General features: G+C 37.5%; 1 long non-coding RNA gene across 1 annotated transcript; it reads right to left on the bottom strand.

The window, feature by feature from the left end:
* Positions 1 to 7198: 7198 nt before the first annotated feature.
* Positions 7199 to 18452, bottom strand: LOC146768813 (uncharacterized). Its single transcript, XR_014949985.1, has 2 exons — positions 17182 to 18452; positions 7199 to 13975 (listed from the first exon to the last, which is right to left on the bottom strand). It is a non-coding gene; the product is annotated as an uncharacterized LOC146768813 (long non-coding RNA).
* Positions 18453 to 20033: the final 1581 nt, after the last annotated feature.

The following is a 20033-nucleotide window of genomic DNA, read 5'->3' as shown; positions in this document are numbered from 1 at the left end:
TATGACAGTAAGAAGCAGCTGTAGACCCACTGGAGGAGCTCTTCTGAGAGCAGTGAAAGTGTGACTGAGCCTGTGTCTCACCCAAGGAGCTCAGGAACACGTAGAGAGCTGAAGCACAGCTCCACAAAAGCACCTCAAGTAAATAATCTCAGCGTTAATGACAAAATATTTCTTGCTCTCTCTAATGCTATTTTCTGCACTGAGACTGTGCAGCACATGGTCCTGGCTGACTTCAGGACTTGGCAACGTCTGCTGAGGTTGTTAAAATGCAGTTTATTTTATGTCCAATGCATCTAATGCTTTTGTTGGTACAGCTTTATTAACGTTAAGAGTTGTTAAAAAAGAAAATTACTGAACTGGAAAATGATATTGTCGCAGACTGGCCTTGTTAGTTGAGTGAATGTAAATAATATGGCCCATTGCATGTGACAATGAAAAATTATATTGATTCATACTAAAGTGTACTCCATTCTCATATGTCATGATAATGCTGAAAATATTTTAGTTTTAGAAACAGACAATAAAGGGTTGATCTTGCAGAACTTCTTAGACAATTTCTTACACCTTTTAATTGCACCAAGGTATTTGAAATTCATACGGATTTTACAGAATATCTTGATTTTAATCTTTGTATGTACACGTATAGGTATATTTATTTATTCTGGGAGACTTCTGACTGATGTTGAAGGGAGTCATATTTTCCCCTAAGAAAATAAGCCAGGTCACATTATTGCCCCAACAGTTTAAGAAATTATGATCTTTACTGTAATAATAACCTGGCAGTTTATGTAAATGTTCCTAACCTGTTTCACTACAAAAACACATAATGAAGTCTAACCATCTTGGTTTCCAAAGAGATCTTCTGACAATATTCAAAATCATGTGAGTTTTTCTTCTGGATAAACTCTGTAGGGTTTGACCACAAGTCCAGAAAAGTTCTCAGATGGTTTCAGAACTTGCTTCTTTCTGGTAGCTGCTGTCAATGACCAGCACTGAATTTACATATACACTCTAACATTCTAACTCTAATGACTAGGCTGGCTTTTAAAAATTGAGAATTATAGATACCTTAGTTGACTTCTGTATTTGAAGCAAATTAATTTCACATGATGATATAGCAAATGCCATGACAATATAGAAAAGGCTTGGTTGAAAACCAATAAAAGTCAGTCAGTGTCTGCCCCTCTGCCTCCAAGTACACTGCAGCAAAGCCAGACTGTTTAAACACATAATGATTTCCTAACTTAAGTGGTTTCTGAAAGCAATCTTTAAACTTCTATAAAATTCTATTCAGTAAAATTCCTTTATAAGAGATATAAATAATTTAGGTGGAAATGCCCTTTTCTAACTGAGCTACTCTGTCTGGCAAGAGGGAAACTATCTTTGCAATGGAAGGGTTGAATATTTGCTTTCAGAATATGTAATGTCTTCCTGCAGAGGTGAAAATGTCCCTAACCATGAGGCAGAAGTTTATCTCCTGACAGAAATATGAAATAGCATCTCAACTGTAAATAACTTAATTCCTGAAAAATCCTGGGAAAACCTAAATTTTAGATTGAAAGACAAAAAATAAAGTAGCTCTATAAAATTCTCATGCTTCTAAAAATCATAAGCAAGATTTAAACTCAACACTGCTAAAACTTACAATCAGATAGAGAGCAGACTGTGGGAATGACCATAATTAGAGCATGAATGTGTGAAAGCAGCACAAGACTAAGCTGAGAAAAGATGACCCATGTAGTGCTGATCTGCCCTGCAAACCAGGGCTGGAAAATTGCTTTCCAGTGGGGTTGCAGATGGTGTGCTAAGGTCTGATGTACTAAGAAAAGAAAACCTAGTAGCGAGTAGAGAAAGCTGATACTCCAAGATCTGAAGAATTCCCTGACAGGGAAATTTGAGGCAGCGCTCTCTGGAATTGGTGCTATACTTAGTTAATTAACTAAACTTGTCTCCCCATCCCTGCTGCAGCTACCCTGCTATAAATCCTGTCACAGAGCACCTGCTGGGGCACAGCTCTGGTGAGCAGGTCTGGGAAGGGCAGTGGAGCAATTTGTATTGCTTTGGTGATTGTGGACGCTTGTGTAGCTGTGCTAATTTGTGCCATTGCCCTTGGAGAAAAGCAGAATAAGGAGAAACAGAAACTGTTTTGTTCCTTTGTCCTTTGGGCTTTCAGAAGCTTAATGTGCGCCGTGTGCAAGAATTATTTTGTGGTGACAAAGACATAGGAGGGAACTATCTCAAAGGCCTTGTGAATAGTTGGGGAGATATTAAAACACAGTGAAATATGTTAATAACATATTAAGTATTCAGACAAAATTTATTTACATTTCATTCTTTCATCTGTTTGAGAAGCACTGTCTAAGGACAAGTGTTACAAGGAACAATTTGTGTTTCCTTAAATTAGGATATGTTTAAAAAGGCTTATCAGGAGTGCAATTTTTAATGTGACTTTAATGTGACTTTTTGCTTGTGTAACAACTTCAAAAGCTGAATTTAGGCTTTGTGCTTATGTAGGTCTGAAGCCATCAGAAAACAAGTTACATAGTAAGATGTTTTTGTTCCTGCAGAAAGGGAAAATAATAATATATTCATCGATTGTGTCCAGCTCTGGCCACTTAAGCTCAGCAAGCAAGTCATCAGAAAGGAACAACCAATTATTCAAGGCAGGAAAAAAAAAATCGCATCATAGCACTTAAAAAACTTGCATAATTTAGAGAAAAGAGTGAATTAAAAGGGACAATAGGAAGACATGTGAAGATATGTGAATGCTCTTGACTAAGTTCCATGTTGGTCATGACATGGGTTGGATTCCTCGTGCATAAACAATTACACTAGTGTCAGTAACACTTTATTTTGAAAGGAATAAAGCCAGTTACATTTCTGGGAATAGCTAGTCTATATCTGAAAATAGTTAAGAATAAATATACCTTGGAAACATAAGTAAATTCTATTAGTTTCAGCCTCATAATTGAAAAGCTATTCCCAAAATAGATATTTTGCTGATTATGTTTGTAAGGTATTCTTTTTGACAGATGGATCATAGATCAATGCAGAGTTGCTGATTTAGGTACTTGATGTCTTCCATTATCACTGAGTGCACTGAAATTCTTAATATTTACCCATATGAGAAGCAAGGAACAAATTGCACAAATAGGAAGATAAAGTTTTGGATAAATATTTAAGCGACTTACCCAAGGTCATGTAAGGATTCTGGCACACTGGGGACTCAGTGTCACACTTTTGCCTCACCAGCTTGTTTCTTTATCCAGTGGACTACCTGGAGCTGGTGTGAGAGCGATTGTTGGAAGCACCCAGGTTTTGCTGTCAGAAATTCGGGGAAGGCCACTCAATCCCCGACCTTGCCCTGAATGTCTAGAACATTTTCTTTAACTCTCCTTGTGGGAACACGAGCTCAGGAAGGGACAGAGCTCCCTGCAGAATGCCAGGGCTGGCAGTCCCCTGCAGGGGACACTCCCATGGGGAGCCACTGCAGTTTGCCTTGGAAGCTCTGCCTGAGGAGCCAAAATTCATTTTATCCCTCAACTCTCTCTGTATTTATCACCTATAAATGCATCCCTGCATCAACAAGGATGAGGCCAGTGATTCAGCTGGTGATTATAGATCGTAAATTTAGTGAAAGTACACTGGAATGGAACACTCTGGAAACCCACGTTATAAATACAAATAAATAACTTTTTTAAAAGCTGGTCTTTGATACAAACAAACCAGAAAGTGAAGAAACAAAAAACTATTACAAGGATTAATGCATCTGGAAATTGCAGAAATAGCTTTCAAAATTTAGTTATAAGTTAGCCAGAAAACCAATAGATTGAGTTGAGGTCTCAAAAACACCCAAACCAAATTTTGAAGTAGTACAGGAAGGTTGAGAACTCTTTCAAAGAATTACCTAGTGCCCATTTAAGTGGTTTTTCGTGAATTGAATTTATTGTGTCTCTAAAGACAATTTTAGTCTTAATATGTGCAGCATCAAAAACTTAGGAATACTTTTATTTTTCTTTGTAATTATTTTAGAGATGTAGAGTGTTCTGTTTTCTGTAACTACTGGGAAAATAAGAAGAAAGTGACCTTTGGAGAATCAATTGTTGTAAGCTTTGTGTTGGTCTTCAAAAAATATATCTCTTTGGAATAGCTATTCAAGGACTCTTTTTTCCAGTTAATTGAATTCAACATGTTATTTTCAAAAGTTTTCTGTTTTGAAGCATTTCTGGGATTTTTGTCTATTTATTCTAAATGTGTGTGCAGTGTGCAGAAGTGTTGCAGCCATTTGGATACAGGATAATATTGGTGGAAAATGAAAATGAAGTAGAGGTCAGAAAACTGAATAGGAAAAAACCTGAACACCTCAGAAGAATGCAAAGGCAACCACACTACAGGCTCAGCTCAGGGGGTGCCAGTAAACTTTACTGACACGTGTGTGCACCTTGTTTCTTTGTGGCTCCATTTTGGGATGATTTTGGTATCTCTCTGCATACCTAGGTTCTATTTAAGAAAAAAACTAGGGTAGAGAAGGGGTTGTGGTGCACACTAATAAAAGCTCTCTGATTTCAGAGCACAGAGGACAGGGCCACTCCTGCCACAGGTGAATTTAGCTGCAGCTGGTGCTCTGCAGGTCCCAGGTGCTGATGTTCATTGGAGTGGTCGTGTACCTGGTGATTTTGGGTGTCATTGTGGGTGCAGCCCTTTGGCAGTGGTAGAAGAAAGCAGGAAAATTCAGGAAGGTGCTTAATCATCAGCAACGAGTAGGTGATTTAATTCCACTAAAAGCAAAGGGAATAATGTGATTAAGCTCCAGACAGAAATTTAAGTATGTGTTTATGTATCTCCTAGAAGAATTTCAGTAGGCAACTTGATGTATTATAAATCTGAGTCACACAGTCTTCCTGTATTAGAGCAGAGACAATCTGTTTTATTTAATTTAGCTGCAGACCTAGGGACCTGGTCCATTGCCAATCAAACCTTTCAGCAAAGTTTAAGAGTCCCTGTATGATAAAAGTTTGAATAGAACAAAGAATGGACAGGAAAGAATTTCAGGCTTAAATATTTGAAGTAAAGAACAAATGGTCAAAATTTTATCTTTGTGGCAAGTCAGAGAAAAATGGTTTTTTTCTTTAACACCTCTCTGTCCTCTGCTTTTCACAGCAGAGGCAGAGATGCATGAAGATTTTTAATAAATATGACTAAGAAAACATTTTAAAATATTGACTGAAAACAAGCTTGCCCCATTTCCATAATTGCTGCAATGTAAATTTACTAGATCAGGTAGTATTTGTTTTTTTTATTAAGAGTGATGGCTAAGTATTAGGCTTTCTAAGACTGTTTTATTATTTCCATTACTTCCAAATATCTCCAAAACACCTTTTGTGATTTGAAACAGCAGAGATTTCTATGTTTTTCTTTTAAATTTGTTTTCTGTGTAGTCTATGTCTATAGTTGTTCATGAAAAAGATTTTACAGGCTCTGAGAATGCCAGGCACACTAAAAAATGCATCCAAATGACTCTATATAGTAGTGTTTGTATTATCTTTTTAAAGGCATGAAAAATGATAATGGTATAGGCCTCACTTCTAATTTTGTTTCCTTAAGCTCATTCTCATGTGCATACTCCTGATAGGAATTTTGAGGACTGTGATAATGAGTTAGCTTGTGCTCAGTTAGAGAGGAATCCCACAGTTGTTTTTTGCATGGGAGCAGCCCTGGAATAACTCTGCCCTCTGTTTTCCACATTCATTAGGAGACCTTTGAAAGCAGGCACAAGGAATAAGGAATTTGTATGACAGAAACCTGAAATCGAAGAAAATATCCTTCATTTCCATTTCTGAAGCAGCCCTGATTTTCAGAGGTCCTGACAGTGGAACTTTTGCAGCTTTGTTGGTTCAATTGCAACACTGAAAATGGGACATTTGGAATTTTATTCTTGTTTGTCTTTAAAAATAAGAAAATAAATACAAGAAGATGAAGACATTTTAATAAGATTTTTCTTGCTTAGGCAGGAGAACATGCATGAAGTCCTCTTGTACTACACATGTGCCACCACATTGAGCTACTGAGAGAGATTCTCTGTTTGAAAGAGTGATTCACAATTAGGCCTTTTGATTCCTGAAATGATCAATATATTCTTGATTAGAAGTGCATGAAAGGGCAGTTACATCAGTCTTCAGATTCATACCTGCAAACATAAAAATATTTTCTTACCACACACATGCTTCATTAAATGTGAATTATCTTAATTTCAGTTTTGTTGTTGGTAGTTTTTCCTTTCTCCCATTTTCCCTAGTTTTTCCTCTGCTATGTATTGCATCAGATTCCAAGAAAAAAAAAAAATCTTTTCTCATTATGAAAGGAATGGGGTGCTTAGAACTTCATAGATTAGAAGGAGCACAAGGCTGGAGGAGGACTTGCTCCTGCCTGCTTCCCTGCAGCACCTTGCTTTCATGACCTGAGCAGCATCGCTGAAAGTCTTCTTAAAGCTCTGAAAGAAGAAAGAAAATATCACCTTGTTGCTTCTGTTTTTCAAATTGTGGCCTTGAAGACAACTTTTGGTGCTTAGAAAACTGTTGTTTCTATTCTTAACCATTGTGGTGTCTAGCAGAGATAAGGTATGTCAAATTTCATGCAGAGATAGTCTTGAGCTCCTACTCAATTTTTAATACTTGTCAGCAATGCTTTTTCTCCATTTTTTTTCTTCAAGTGACATTTCCTTAATATCTCCCACTCATATTTCACAAGAATACATACTTATAGCACAAGCAGTCACAAAATAACATCTATCAATTTTGAAAATATCTGTACAGCATGCTAAAAATTACACCACAAAGAGAACAATAATAAGCAGGTCCCTTTCTTATTCATTTAGATGGAAAAACACTGTAATGTGGGGTAATTCAGATTTTAAGGCTCACTGCACATTTGAACTAATTTAAGTGTGTTCTTATGGCCTTGTGTCATTAATGAGTGGTTTCACCACTGAAAGAATCACCATCAAAGGTACTGGCAAATAGCAAGTTTTAATATGAACCTGTGAAAGTACAACTTTAACAGAGTTTAGTGGTGAAGTTCACTTTATTACTTCATGCATGGATGAAGCATACAAAGGAAAATCATATGAGAGTCAATTTAAAATTATTTACCTGGTCAAAAAAGCATAACGTTGCAAGTACAAAAGACAAGGGTGCAAAAGGATTTAGCAGCATTTAATCATTCACTAATTTAATAATCGTAAAGTGATTAAATAGGATTTGCTATAATTATAACGATGACTTATTGTAGATCCATGATAACAACAGGCCTTCAGGGGTGACTGATTATCCTCGGTTCCCCACCTTGGTCGGGCAGTTGATGTTCCTGTTACACTCAGTGGTGTTCCCACCTGTGCCATGGGAGAGCACCTGGTACAGCCAGAGATGCTTCATCCCCCAGCTGCTCTGGTCAAGGCTCATCAGCAACTCCTGAGATCCTAGACCAGGCCCAGGGGTTGTGGAGGGATGAACCACCATTTACTGTCTTAAAGTTGTGAAATTTCTCTTTTTTACATTTCTGTTTTTCTATCTTTACCTTCCTGTAAACAACATTCCTGATCTTACTGACATATGGGATCTCGAAGCCATTCAGTTTTGAAAAACTAAATGAAACTGTGGTCAAAGACAGTGAAGAGATCATTTTATGTGCCCTCAAAGAGGGAAAGACAGAAATGCTTTATTTATATTTATGTGCTTTATTTACTTTATTTCTGTGCTTTATTTGAATGGAAACCATCACCATCACTTGGCTTCAGGATCAAAACCTGCTTCTCTCCTGAGACACACCCTGGAGGAAATAAATTTTAAAATTCTACCTGTACAAATATGCTTTAGAGCTGGGGCAAAGCATTTTCAACAATCAGTTCTCAAGGCCTGAAAACAGCTTGCTTAATCAGGTAACATTTTGTACTTGATGAAACTGTTGTTAAGATTAGAGGCCTCTTTAAAAAAAAAAAAAAATGCATGCAGACACTGACAAATGCAATTTTACCACTGTAAGAAACATTTCTCTTAAAAGTCAGAGTACATCTTTTATTTGTACTGCCAATCATATGAAGAAAGAAATTAATTTCTTTTGTGCCATATCTAAACACATTAAAGGAGTATGTTTTAAGAGGCTTGTCTCATTTTTCACTCTACCTGGGAGATGAAATTTAAGATGCTAATAATTTGGAAAATATCACTTCAAGAATATATGACTTTAATCACTTCTGGTTTTGGCTTATGCTTAGGGAATTTTAGCTGAAAACTTGATTGTTCTCTGGCAGATTTTTATACTTATTTCTGGTTTGTGGTTTGTTTGTTATTTTTTTTTTTTTCCACATAAGTCTTGTGGCTTTGATTTGCAATTCAGACCTTGGTTTTCTGATTTATACCTGCTGTTGTCCAATTAGATCTTGTGCTTATTTGTCAATGTTATTAATCTTTTGTATTCACAAAAACTGTATCTGCTGCAAAATTCAAAGAAATCCCCAACTTTTGTTTCTCTAACTGAAGTGTGTGAGCTGTAGGAGAGCTCGTGTTGTGTCACAAACTGGTAGTCCCAGCGCTCTGAGGTGAAAGGCAGCTCAGGTATAGATGAAGGCTCTGTTGTCCTATAACACATGCAAGAAAAATGTCTTTAGACTTAGCAGTCCCATGCTGGAAAGTCAGAGTTAAAGTCAGAGTTGGTATAAATGCATAGAACATTTTTTCTTTCAGAGCTGTAAAATGGTTAGGTTCTTGCACTAAAGTGCTTTGGACTGTACAGGACCTCTGAAGTGAGCAAAACCAATCACCTGCCACCACAAATAATGAACAATGCAGTGGCCTTCATAATCTTACAGGGGAGAGTATTATAAATAATTAGGGATTTGCTTTGGCTTTTTAAAAATCTGCTGTGTTTGCTACTGGAAAGCTGTTCTTTCTACATCCCAAATATACAAAACTTTAAGAATTAGAGGCCTTATAATTTCAGTAAATTGCCCTTAGAAACATTCTATAAGTATTTTGAATATTACAATTATTATTTTTTAAATAAAGCTTCTGTATTCTTAATATTTTTTCTGCTTTATATATATTTTTTTCTTTTTGTAGATTAAATGCAAAAATATTAAACAAAATCTAATCATTGTTAATGGCTCAAATCTAACATGTAACTTCAGTCCCAGCAGTAATGTTGCAGGCCTTTAACACTTCCTTGTCTGTTTTTAGTTAATTGCTTGCATCTTCCTCAACTGAACCAATATTTGACAAATTTTCACTAGAACAAATATGTAGAAATACAAAGATGGAAGAATTTCAGAGGTAGAATCAAATTTCCTCTAGGCAAACTATGTTAAACTTAGGTGAACATCTCAGTTTGCAATATTTCCTTCAAAAATTTATTCTAAAAATATGCATACTTTGGACATCAGACTCCTAGATTTCTCTATCTCTTCATCCTTTTTTTGTTACTTTAAATGCTGTTTTCTTTTATATCCACTAATCCCAAATTTGAGTTAGTTGACATTTTTGTTATCAGAGTTAACATTTGTTTTGCTGCACATTTTAGGTTTCTGTGGAGTTCCTGGAGTTTTTCTTTCAGTTCTAACATGGTCATTTCAAATACCTCTGTTTTCATTTTTGCATTTCACCTTTATATCTTCGAAGATTTCATAATGAAAACTGAGAGTCTTGACTGACATCACCACCCTCTACAGCTCCTGAAAGGTGGCTGTGGCCAGCTGGGGTTGGGCTCTTTCTCAGGCAGCACTGACAGAACCAGAGGACACAGTCTCAAGCTGTGCCAAGGGAGATACAGGTTGGATATTAGCAAAAGGTTTTTAACAAAAAGGGTGATAAAGTGCTGGAATGGCCTGCCTGGGGAAGTGGTGGAGTCACCATCTCTGGATGTGTTTAAGAAAAGCCTGGATGTGGCACTCGGTGCCAGGGTTTAGTTGAGGTGTTAGGGCTGGGTTGGACTCGATGATCTTGAAGATCTCTATCAGTCTAGTCATTCTGTGAATTCTGTTGTGGCAAGCACATTTCTCTCCCTCTCAGGATTTTTCGTAGAGGTGCACAGAGAGAAATGAAAGAGAAAACAATTTCTATTTCTGTTCCTAGTTTTTCCTATGTGGAACATATTTGGAGAATTGTTCACCTGGAGTGAGTGCTTGATTGGATTCTGGTGAGGATTGTTTGAGCCTGATGGCCAATCCAACCCACCTGGGGCTGGACTCTTGAGAGAGGGTCATGAGTTGAGTTAGAGTCAGAGAAAGTAGTATGTAGTTTTAGTATCCTCCTTTTATATAGTATATTAATGTATTTTAGCATAGTTATAATAAAGAAATAATTCAGTCTTCTGAATTGAGTCAGACATCGTCATTTCTTCCCTTTGGGTTTGCCTGCATTTACAATATTCTGTTACTTTGGAGACTTGCTTAGATTATCCCTGCTGGTTCTGTACTTAGGAACCTCACTCTTTATCATCTATTTGTGTTTCTTTAAGTGTTTATTTTATTTCTTTGCAAGGTCTCAGCTCTCAGCTTGACTACTGGCAATTCTTGCTTAAGCCCTACATTACCCAATGGCTAAGATATAACTTGCTAATTGTTCTTTTCCTGTTCATAAAGCTGATTCCCAGTATCTTTATTGGAGTGATTGGCTGAATGTTCTTTCCTGATCCCTTTTTTTTTCTCCTTTTTTGACATACAGATTCTTGATAGCCTTAAATGTTGGAGATTTAAGATTCAAAATTCATTAAAATTTCAGTTTTCCTTCTTACATACCAATTTGTCAGTTTGTCCTATTGCTCAGCAGCACTGAAAAAAGCCTGGCTCCAGCCTCTTAACAGTCTTCCTCCAAGTACTTACATTAAATTTTATTAAGTAAGAAATGTATATAACTTCCTTTATATTTCAAATTGAGCCAAGTCATAATGCATCTATCAAAACTTGAAATGCCTGTTGTAAGTTTTTGAGTCTCCTCAATATTTATGAATTTAAAGAAAAACAATCTTTTATTATTTTAATGAGAATTTAGGGACAACCTGACAGTTTTTTACTTCAGACAACAGCTGATTTAATAATCATTAGATAAAATTCTGTTGGCCGCATGTTGCACAACCTAATTCAAAGCAGGACAGCAAATGGCAAGGCATGCTACAGCATTCCTGCTTTTGAGACAATCAGCAACCCACTAATACAGTTCTCCGGTTTCATTGCTATTATTATTCAGTATAAAGCAAAAAGGAAAATAATCAAATGACAGAGACCAAATGTCTAATACATATTCATTCAAACCCCTTTCCAGAAGATGCATAAACTGCACTTATAGATGTTAGGGAACTAAGAAAGTAGCTTTATACTCATTAACAACAATCTCTTCTACTATTTAATCTGCTAAGTATGTGTTCTTGCCAGTCTGTGCAAGAGCAATAATTTTAAATTTATACTTCCTTATACCTATTTATCTACCCTCCACTTGTAAAAATTCTTTTGTTTTCTTTATTATATGATGTTATTCATATTCCTGTTTTTCTGAAAAAGAAAGGCATGTCATCTTCTATCTTTTTCCACATCTTCAGATGCCTTGCAAAGAATGAATTCTTAAAATAATTGCTTCCTCTTTTAATTAAAAGTCAACACCTATTGAAGTCAGCCTGTTCTGCAAACCTTCAGTTCTTTTGTATTACAACAGTGCCAATTGCTTCCCTGTTCTATTTTATTTGTTTCAAATCCAGCTAAAAATTCAGTTATACTTCCCTGGCTGGCAGTCTTCCAGAATAATAGCAATGCTCTGAAATTGATTGAATAGCTCTGTCATTCCAGAGAGCAAATTAAATCAGAAATGCACCTTTCTAACTGTTGGGCCCTTAATTTCCTTAATCTGCAACCAGTGCACAGGAAACAGTTCCCAGTCCAATTACGCAAAACAGTGAGATCTTTAAAAAATGCACAAGGAGCTCAGGGGACATTCAACTTCTGGCACTGCAGAGTGGCTCAAGCCAAAGCAAACAACCCTGCAAGATGCTTAATGCACGGAGCTAACCAAGTAGAATTAAAGTTAAAAATCTGATAGTCTGCTTTCAATGTTTTGATTAGAAAATTAACTAGTTGACTAAAAATGCTTCATGGAGCTCATTTGCATGAATATTAGAAGAATAAGAGACATCACACAAACCTTATGACACTAATTACAGGGCAATGGCATCATTAACATTATTTAGCTACTGTAAGCTGTTAACCAGTGGCTCAAAACTTAGCAGTTACCCTGTTTTGCCACATTTTGGGTGCTGAGCACTGGCCAAGGCCCACCTTGTGCTGATAGATCCTTCCTGCAGAGGAGAAGTGTGGGTGACATCCCCAGGAGCTCAGGCTGCTGCTCTTTGCAGTGACAGCCCCAGAGGTGACAGAGTGGGGACACCTGTCCTCATCACCACTGTCCTCATCACCACAGGGTCATACACACACACCCAGCCCCAAACATCAGCAGGAGCGCTGCGCTTCAGATTCCTGCAGGGTTTTATGATTAAGACTCAAGCAAAACAATTCTGTTTTGTAAATCTTAGCAGTCCTTCCAGCTGAAGCACTCTTCCTAGCTGTGTCAAAGGGACATAAAAGGGAAAATCCCAAATGGTGAGAAGAGTATAAGAACCCAGTGTGGTGAGTCCTCAACATCCATATGATCATACCATTGTTTACAACTTCTCCCACTTTCAGGATAAAGTATTAGAATAATTTCACAGTATCTCTTTGGTTTAAAGAATGAATATACATCTACCAGCATGTACCAGAGACTTTTTCTGTCTAAAGAATACTGGTATTTTACTACAGTGTTTATTAATTATTTTATTTTGCCTCTTTGAAGTCTGTGACTCTGAGTTTGTTAAAGTTAGAAATTCTGGGGTGTTACTTTTTCCCTTTCTTTTTCCTGTACTTCATATATAGATCTCAATGTCTTCTGATTGGAGAGACTTGTCCCATACTGGCTGATAAATTAGAGTAGATTTATTTCTGTCACCTTCTAAGGAAAGTTCAATAACCTTTTCCCCACAGCTCTGCTTTTGAATCATACCAACTTTGTGATATAAAAGATATATTGTATTTATAGCATTTTATTTCATGCCTCTAGCTTATTTCAAATTCAGTTTTGCTTTTTTTTCCCCCTCCTTTCAGATGAGAAAATGCTGTAAGTGGATACATTTACAGCACTTCACAATACTGAGGTCAAAAGTCCTGAAACTCCATTCTGCCTTAGGTAGGGAATTTTTTTTCTAGAGCTATATTGAAAGCTTCAGTTTACCATGTATGTTTTCATGTTTTTGTTCAAAATTGGTAAATATACAGATGCCTCCGAACAATAAAGGCAAGCAAATAGAATGCAAACAACCATGAAGCTAACAAGAAGAATCTCATTGCCTCCCAGGAGACTTAACTTTCACCTGTTATGAAGAATCCTCTGCTTTTCAGCAGTTTCAGCAAAATAACCTACATGGAGGTTGGAGGGGAAATGTCATTTTCTTGGATCAGTCTATAAGGCAGTCCTTGGAACTGCTGTAGTTGAAAACAATGGTATTGCTTCCATGCAGCATGTTTTTGTTGACATGCTTTGTTTGTTTTATATGTTTGCCTAATTTTCAGTTCGTGTCATAATTCAACTGTCTCCATGTACCCCTGTTCAGGAATAATCCGTGCAGAAAGGGATGAAATAATTTTACCTATAATTCAACAGGAGAACTTGCCTATTTGATATTTTAGGTTGGGTATTAGGAATAGGTTCTTCCCCCAGAGGGTGGCTGGGCACTGGAACAGGCTGCCCAGGGCAGTGCTCACAGCATCAGCCCAACAGAGTTCATGAAGCATTTGGACAATTCTCTCAGGCTCCTTGTGGGATTCTTGGGGCTCTTCTGTGCGGGGTCAGGAGCTGCACTTTGAAGATCCTTGTGGGTCCCTTCTAACGCAGGATATTCTGTGATTCTACAATAGAAAAGAACATCAAAATGAGAATTTTCCTCCCCATTTAATCAGAAATTATCACCTCTCTGCCTTTTAATTTCTTTCCCTCCTTTGTAGGAGTGAGGTAGCAGCACAGCAAGCTGGATTTTAAGCCTGTCATTTAGCAATGTACTCTTCCCATGCAAGGTCATGCACTGATATTTCTGGCGTTTTATAAGGAGAAAAAAAAGAAAGAGAATCATTTTGGACAGGGTTTGTTTTTCATTTTTTTTCTTTTTGTGATGAAGAACTAGACATTAAAACAACATTTTATTTTGAGAGCAGGGTGTATTTGGGAACATCTGCTGATGCTGATTTGTGTACCAGCCTCCAGTGGCTTCAGTGTGAATTGTACATGCTGATCAGGGACAGCACACCTTTCAGAATTGCCTTTTAGAATTAAAGGGGAACAAATTATAAGGAGGAAAAGTGTTTCACCTCATGTACAGCCCTTCTGACTACTTCAGAAAGTTCAAACAGTTCTGGCAATGTTGGAAACACAATCTCATTACTCTGAAACTCCTCACAGCTTAGGAAACTCCACGATTCTCCTGTCCTAAACCTGACATTTCATTAAATGAAGATAAACTACACACACATTAGCAGCTTGTATGAGCATTACTTTGTCAGCCTGTTTCAATTAAAATAAAGATCAAATACAAGACATTTCAGAGAGTGTTTTTGGTGACACACTAAAATTCTCAGATTAGAGACAAAAATACAGCACCCAGTGTACTTCTACGGAAAAATAAATTATCATGTCTATGCATGAAAAACAAGGAGAGTTTGGTAAGGGGGACGTATATTCCACTCCAATGAAGCAGACTATAAAATTCATTCTGTAGCCTTTCATCATGCATTTTTATCCATTTTCTTCATCAATGCAAAACAGCAAGGTGATTTCACTAAGATGCATTTCTTATTTGTCCTATGTCACAGCCATATACTGGTAGGCACAATGTTTTCTAATTTAAAAATATTTTATAATTACACTTCTCTGGAATTTTATTTGATGTGTTCCAAAAGACAATTAAGAGAAAATAAATCATTTTTAATTTTGAAAATGACAAATTAGAAAAATATATTTCTGTGTAAATATATATCTCCTTCACATATATGCACAGGCTGTAACATATTTTGAAAAAGAGCATTTATGTGTGCATCCACAAGTGACAGCACATTCAACTGTGCAAGATCTTTTTAGATTTTAACTCGTTTACTTTGTCTTTCAAATTGTCTTTTGAAAGAACAACAAAAGATTTTAATGCTTCTCTTTGCTAAGTTCACACAACAGTAACTACATTTAGGTTTTGGATGTGAATATGGAAAAAGAAATAGAAATGAAATGCATTGTGGAGTATGTGTTTATAACCTGTATTTTATGTTGCATTACAAGTTCTCTGTTTTAGTTTAATGACTATTTATGTAATGAAATTCTTACATTCCTATCCCCAAATGGGGCATTTTCTATACTTGGATAGGTTTAAGATTGTGGTGTCTCTCTTCTTGATTAGGAGTTAATATCTTATTTGTGAAATGCATCTTTGAACACTGAATTCCTTTGCTCTGTAAAGTTTATTTTTACATCTAGAGTCCTTCAGGAGCACTGCAGTCTCAGATCTATTCAGTATACACCTAACCAAGGCTGCAGATAGTTTACAGACAGAGCAAACTGCAGAGTGTTTCTTATTCCCTTATCCTCATGAAAAAACCTTAATTTCAAAATGAAATCTATTATTTTCATATGTGTTTGAAAAGCAGTAGGAGTTGAGAGCTGAGTGGTCAAACCCTGTCTGTGACAGAGCTGTGCCATGGTCCCAAATCAAGAGGTTCAAGACAGAGGAGACAATGGTGGCAGCACTCAGCATGGGGCTGGCTGCTGTTCCAGCCACTGTTCTGGCACTGGGAATTGTCATTTGGGAACCTCTTGAAAGGGTTTGAAATAAAGGTAAGGACAAAAACACTTTAGAGGGAAATCTATGACCTCAGTCTTCAGTATGAGAGCTGAGAAGCAAGAGATGCTCAGGACAAAAATCATCATACCCTGTGGGTGGGAGAGTGCTCAAAATCCACACATATGGATTTAAAGTAAAATCCAGTGTAGACACAACTAAACTAACAGTTATAGCAAATTTATTTCCATACGTGAAGAAAAAGTACTATTACATCATTCTGTAGAAGAATGATATATATAATTTAATAGTTCATTATTTTATACTTGTTACATATTATAACAATATAATCACATATTTTTATAATATAATGCAAAGAGTATTTTTATGATTGCATAATATAATCATGTATTATTATACATGTATGAAGGGGGAAAAAGCCAAAGCAAAAACAGTCAGTTTTTGTATATTTGGATTGCCCCAAAGCCAGCTAGAGAAGAGTTCAGCTTTTAGAAATCCCTTCGGGCAAAGTAGCATTGGAAGAGGTAATGGTGCTGAATCAGTTCTATTTCTGATTTCTGAAATTTTTATCCCAGTCAGTCTCCACACTTAGACATGATATTTTCAATCTTGAAAAACACTGGGAGAAGTAGAGTTTTTGTCATCTTTCCTTAGTTTTGAGAATGAAGATTTTCCTTTTGTGGGACATCAAGTCTTGTGAAAATCAAAAAAATTAGGGGGAAAACTCTCCTCCCAAGGGTCTATGGCAAAAAAAACCAAACAGGAAACAACTACCTATGAACTCTGTGAGGAGAAAATGTGTCCTCCAAGTCTTCCTCATTATTTTCACCTTCTGTTGCCTATTGTTCCCTCCCTGCTCCCCTCAAAGAGCCTCTGGGAATATATTGTACAAAATATGTTTCAAACACCATAGATCAGGTTATATAATTTAAAAATTATGTACTTAAAGTACAGCTTCCAAAAATAAGAAAAGAGCAGTGTTGTGGACTTTCCAAATGGTGATTATGTTCCCAGCGCTACTTGACAATGATAATTTTATCCAAGACTCACAGCAGCTTGAACAGCTCGCTGCTAATTTCCTACATGGGAAACACCCACAAGTTGAGCAAGACTTGATAGATCACAGAATCATAAAATAATAAATGTTGAAAAAGACCTCCAAGATCATCGAGTCCAACTTTCAACCAAATACTACAGGTTGTGGGGGACACAGCAGAAAGGAGCTGGACTTTTGCCCTGCAGGTGGTTAAACAAAGGGGACTGCTGCCAACCTACCTTCCAGGGAAACAGGACATTTCCTCCTTCTCTTCTGCCTCTCAGGAAGGAGGGGCACTGCAGAGGTGTGCAGGCTGCAGGTCCCCAGGGGTCACCAGTCCTTCTCACACCCATAGAGCTTCTCCACTTTCTGTCCCTAGCCTGCAGCTCCCTGGCAGTCTCTTCTCTCTTCAGCAGGATGACCCCAGCAGCACGTAGTGTCTTATTCTGGAGGTGCACAGAAACACAGCAGTGAAGTTAATTTGGTTTCAAAAGATATTTGAGAGGGCCGAGAGGAGTTCTGTTTCTCTGCACATCACAGAAAGTATTTACTGCTCACTTTATTTAGGTTTCTATTTCCCTGCTTACAAGAATTTGAAGTGAGATAAATTAAGACAGCTCATAATCTCATTCTGGCCTGAAGTCAACAGGGAAAGGATTGGCCTTTGAATGCCCAGTCTAAAAATTCAGCTTTTTTTTTTTTTTTTCAGGTGAATGTAATCTGGTTTCAACGTGCCCTTCTTCATTACACTGACAGATGGTGCCTCGGCGCAGCAGATGAAGTCAGATTACCTGTGTCACCCTTCCTATTTAGCCTGGCATGAATATATTAAACACCAGCTCTTGAGAAAGCTCAGCTCCTGGGTTAAAGGTGCCTTTGACATTTACTTTCTCCCAGGATCTTGGAGAGGCAGCATAATAGTGCCAGACAAACAACTGACAGTAATTCACCACATCATCAGCTGAGTCACTTTGTGTTGTGACTCCTTCTGACCTCATAAGGTGAGTGAGACTGATATTTGTATCACTTGAAGAAAAACTTCTAGCAAACACCTTGAACACTCCCAGAGTGGCACAATTTAGCACATTCCTGTTGTTACCAGACCATTCCATAACTATGTTTTGAAGATCAATGTTCCTGAGCTACCCAGGAGGTATAAAATGAGGTTTATATGGAGCCTGTCTGCAGATACACACAGGTAAGAAATAATATTTTTGGTTGTAGGTCAAATCTTTTAGAGGCTGTAGAGATTAAACACAGTCAGGATCCCAAGGGAATGTAAGGATATGGTATTTTATAGATCTTTGAAAGGTCTCATCTACTGCCATCTGCAGTAAAATAAAACACATATTTTGTTTCACAGAATCATAGAATAGCTGGGCCTGAAGGTGACCATGGGCAGGGATGGCACCCACTAGATTAGGCTGCCCAGGACCCCACCCAGCCTGGAGTTGAACACTTCCAGAGAATAGATCACTTCCTGTTCTGTTTGGGGTTGTTTTGTGGTTTTGTTTGTTTGTTTGTTAAAAACCAAAACAACAAAAACCCAAACACTAATTGTCAATTCCTTCTTGGGAGACCGGAGTCCATCTTGCTGTGTATTTCCACATTTCTTTTATTGTGTCACCAAACTGTGCAACCCAGTAAGACTGGATTTATCAAGCCAAACAGTGCTGAGGCTGTGGTGGGTTTACCCCCGAGGGAGAGGTTTACATCACAGTCACTCTGGTATCCTCCTGTGGACTGAAACCCTGTAATCAGTTGGACCAGTTTAGGTAAATTTCAGGACATAGATTCTGGTTTAAACTCAATCAAAAGGAGCAGATAGCCCTTCCCACTGAGAACCCTTCTGCAGCAGGTGGGGATAAACCACTTTAACAGTCCTCTCCTGGTTCAAAAGAAGCCCTGCAGATGCCAGCAGTGAGGAAGACCACAGCAAAGCTGCTTTTTTGTGATGCAAAGGCTGAGTTATGCACAGTGGGTGGTGGTGCTGGCTGGTCCTTGTTGCCTCTGAGGAGCCCAGGACAGTGAAATGCAAACACTTGCTGGTTTTCTTTTAGTATGTGCAAACTAAATTTTACTAATGCCATTTTTAAATTAGCACTTTTGGGGCTTTTAGGCAAAAAAGCACTTGGGCCAAGCTATGATGCCTTTGCTGAGGGAGCAGAGCATGACTGCACCAATGAATCCAGATCTCTTATGTTTTCTGTGGAGGTTATTTTTTGCTGCACATATGTTCCGTGCCACGCTGTCGCATTCTGAAATAATTATTTAGCAGAAGGTGTAAAATATACCTGCAGTGTATATTGATATTAATGGGATGAATATCACTATCAATCTTCCTGCAGGAACTTTTGGGGAAACCCAAGGATTATCTCTGAGGCCATATTTCTTTCCAGATTGCAAGCCTATCCTAGATCTGCCTAGGAGGAACACTAAAAGCTGCTTCTACTCCCTATCTCCAGATGTATCTGAAGCCAGGGAGTAAAGTAAGAGCAATTAAAGGAAATGTTTTCTTTCAAAACCAGATTTCTCAGGAAATTAGAAGATCTTGGCAGAGGGTCTAATGCTGTGGGCTGAGGAGTATGGGATGTCTGAGGCTGAGAAAAGCTTGAAGAAAACTGGTGATTGGCCCTGAAATAAATCTAAAGGAGAGTCTCTGGGCACACAATATGGACTAGAGGACAGAGTTGGAAAATCACCTAAATTGTCCCAAGGTGCTCATTTGAAGGGACCAATCTACCTACTTTGAAAAGGCCAATCTGCCATCACTATAATGACAAGCTGTAATCTGAGTCAATATTATCAGTTAGCTGTCAGAATTACAAAATTCCCCTAAGTAGTCAAAGTCATAGTGCTTTAAACTGACATGATACTTCTTTTATTATATATTGCCTTGCTTCCTACTACAGATAAAACATCATTTTGTTGAACAGTAGCTAGTGGAAAAAACCAAATATCTTTCCAATTTTCATCCCCAGAATCTTGTGGATAAAACTGTAACCCATACCATTTGATGTAAAATCCCCACAATGTACACTAGAATCATATGTCTTTGCCTAAGAAGAAGCTGTCTTAAAATTTTCATTTA

The sequence above is a fragment of the Lonchura striata genome, chromosome 1, assembly GCF_050655825.1.
Source record: "Lonchura striata isolate lonStrDom1 chromosome 1, ASM5065582v1, whole genome shotgun sequence".
Taxonomy (NCBI): domain Eukaryota; kingdom Metazoa; phylum Chordata; class Aves; order Passeriformes; family Estrildidae; genus Lonchura; species Lonchura striata.
Note: the sequence above shows the minus strand (reverse complement) of the source record. Positions and strands in the feature narration are given on the sequence as shown.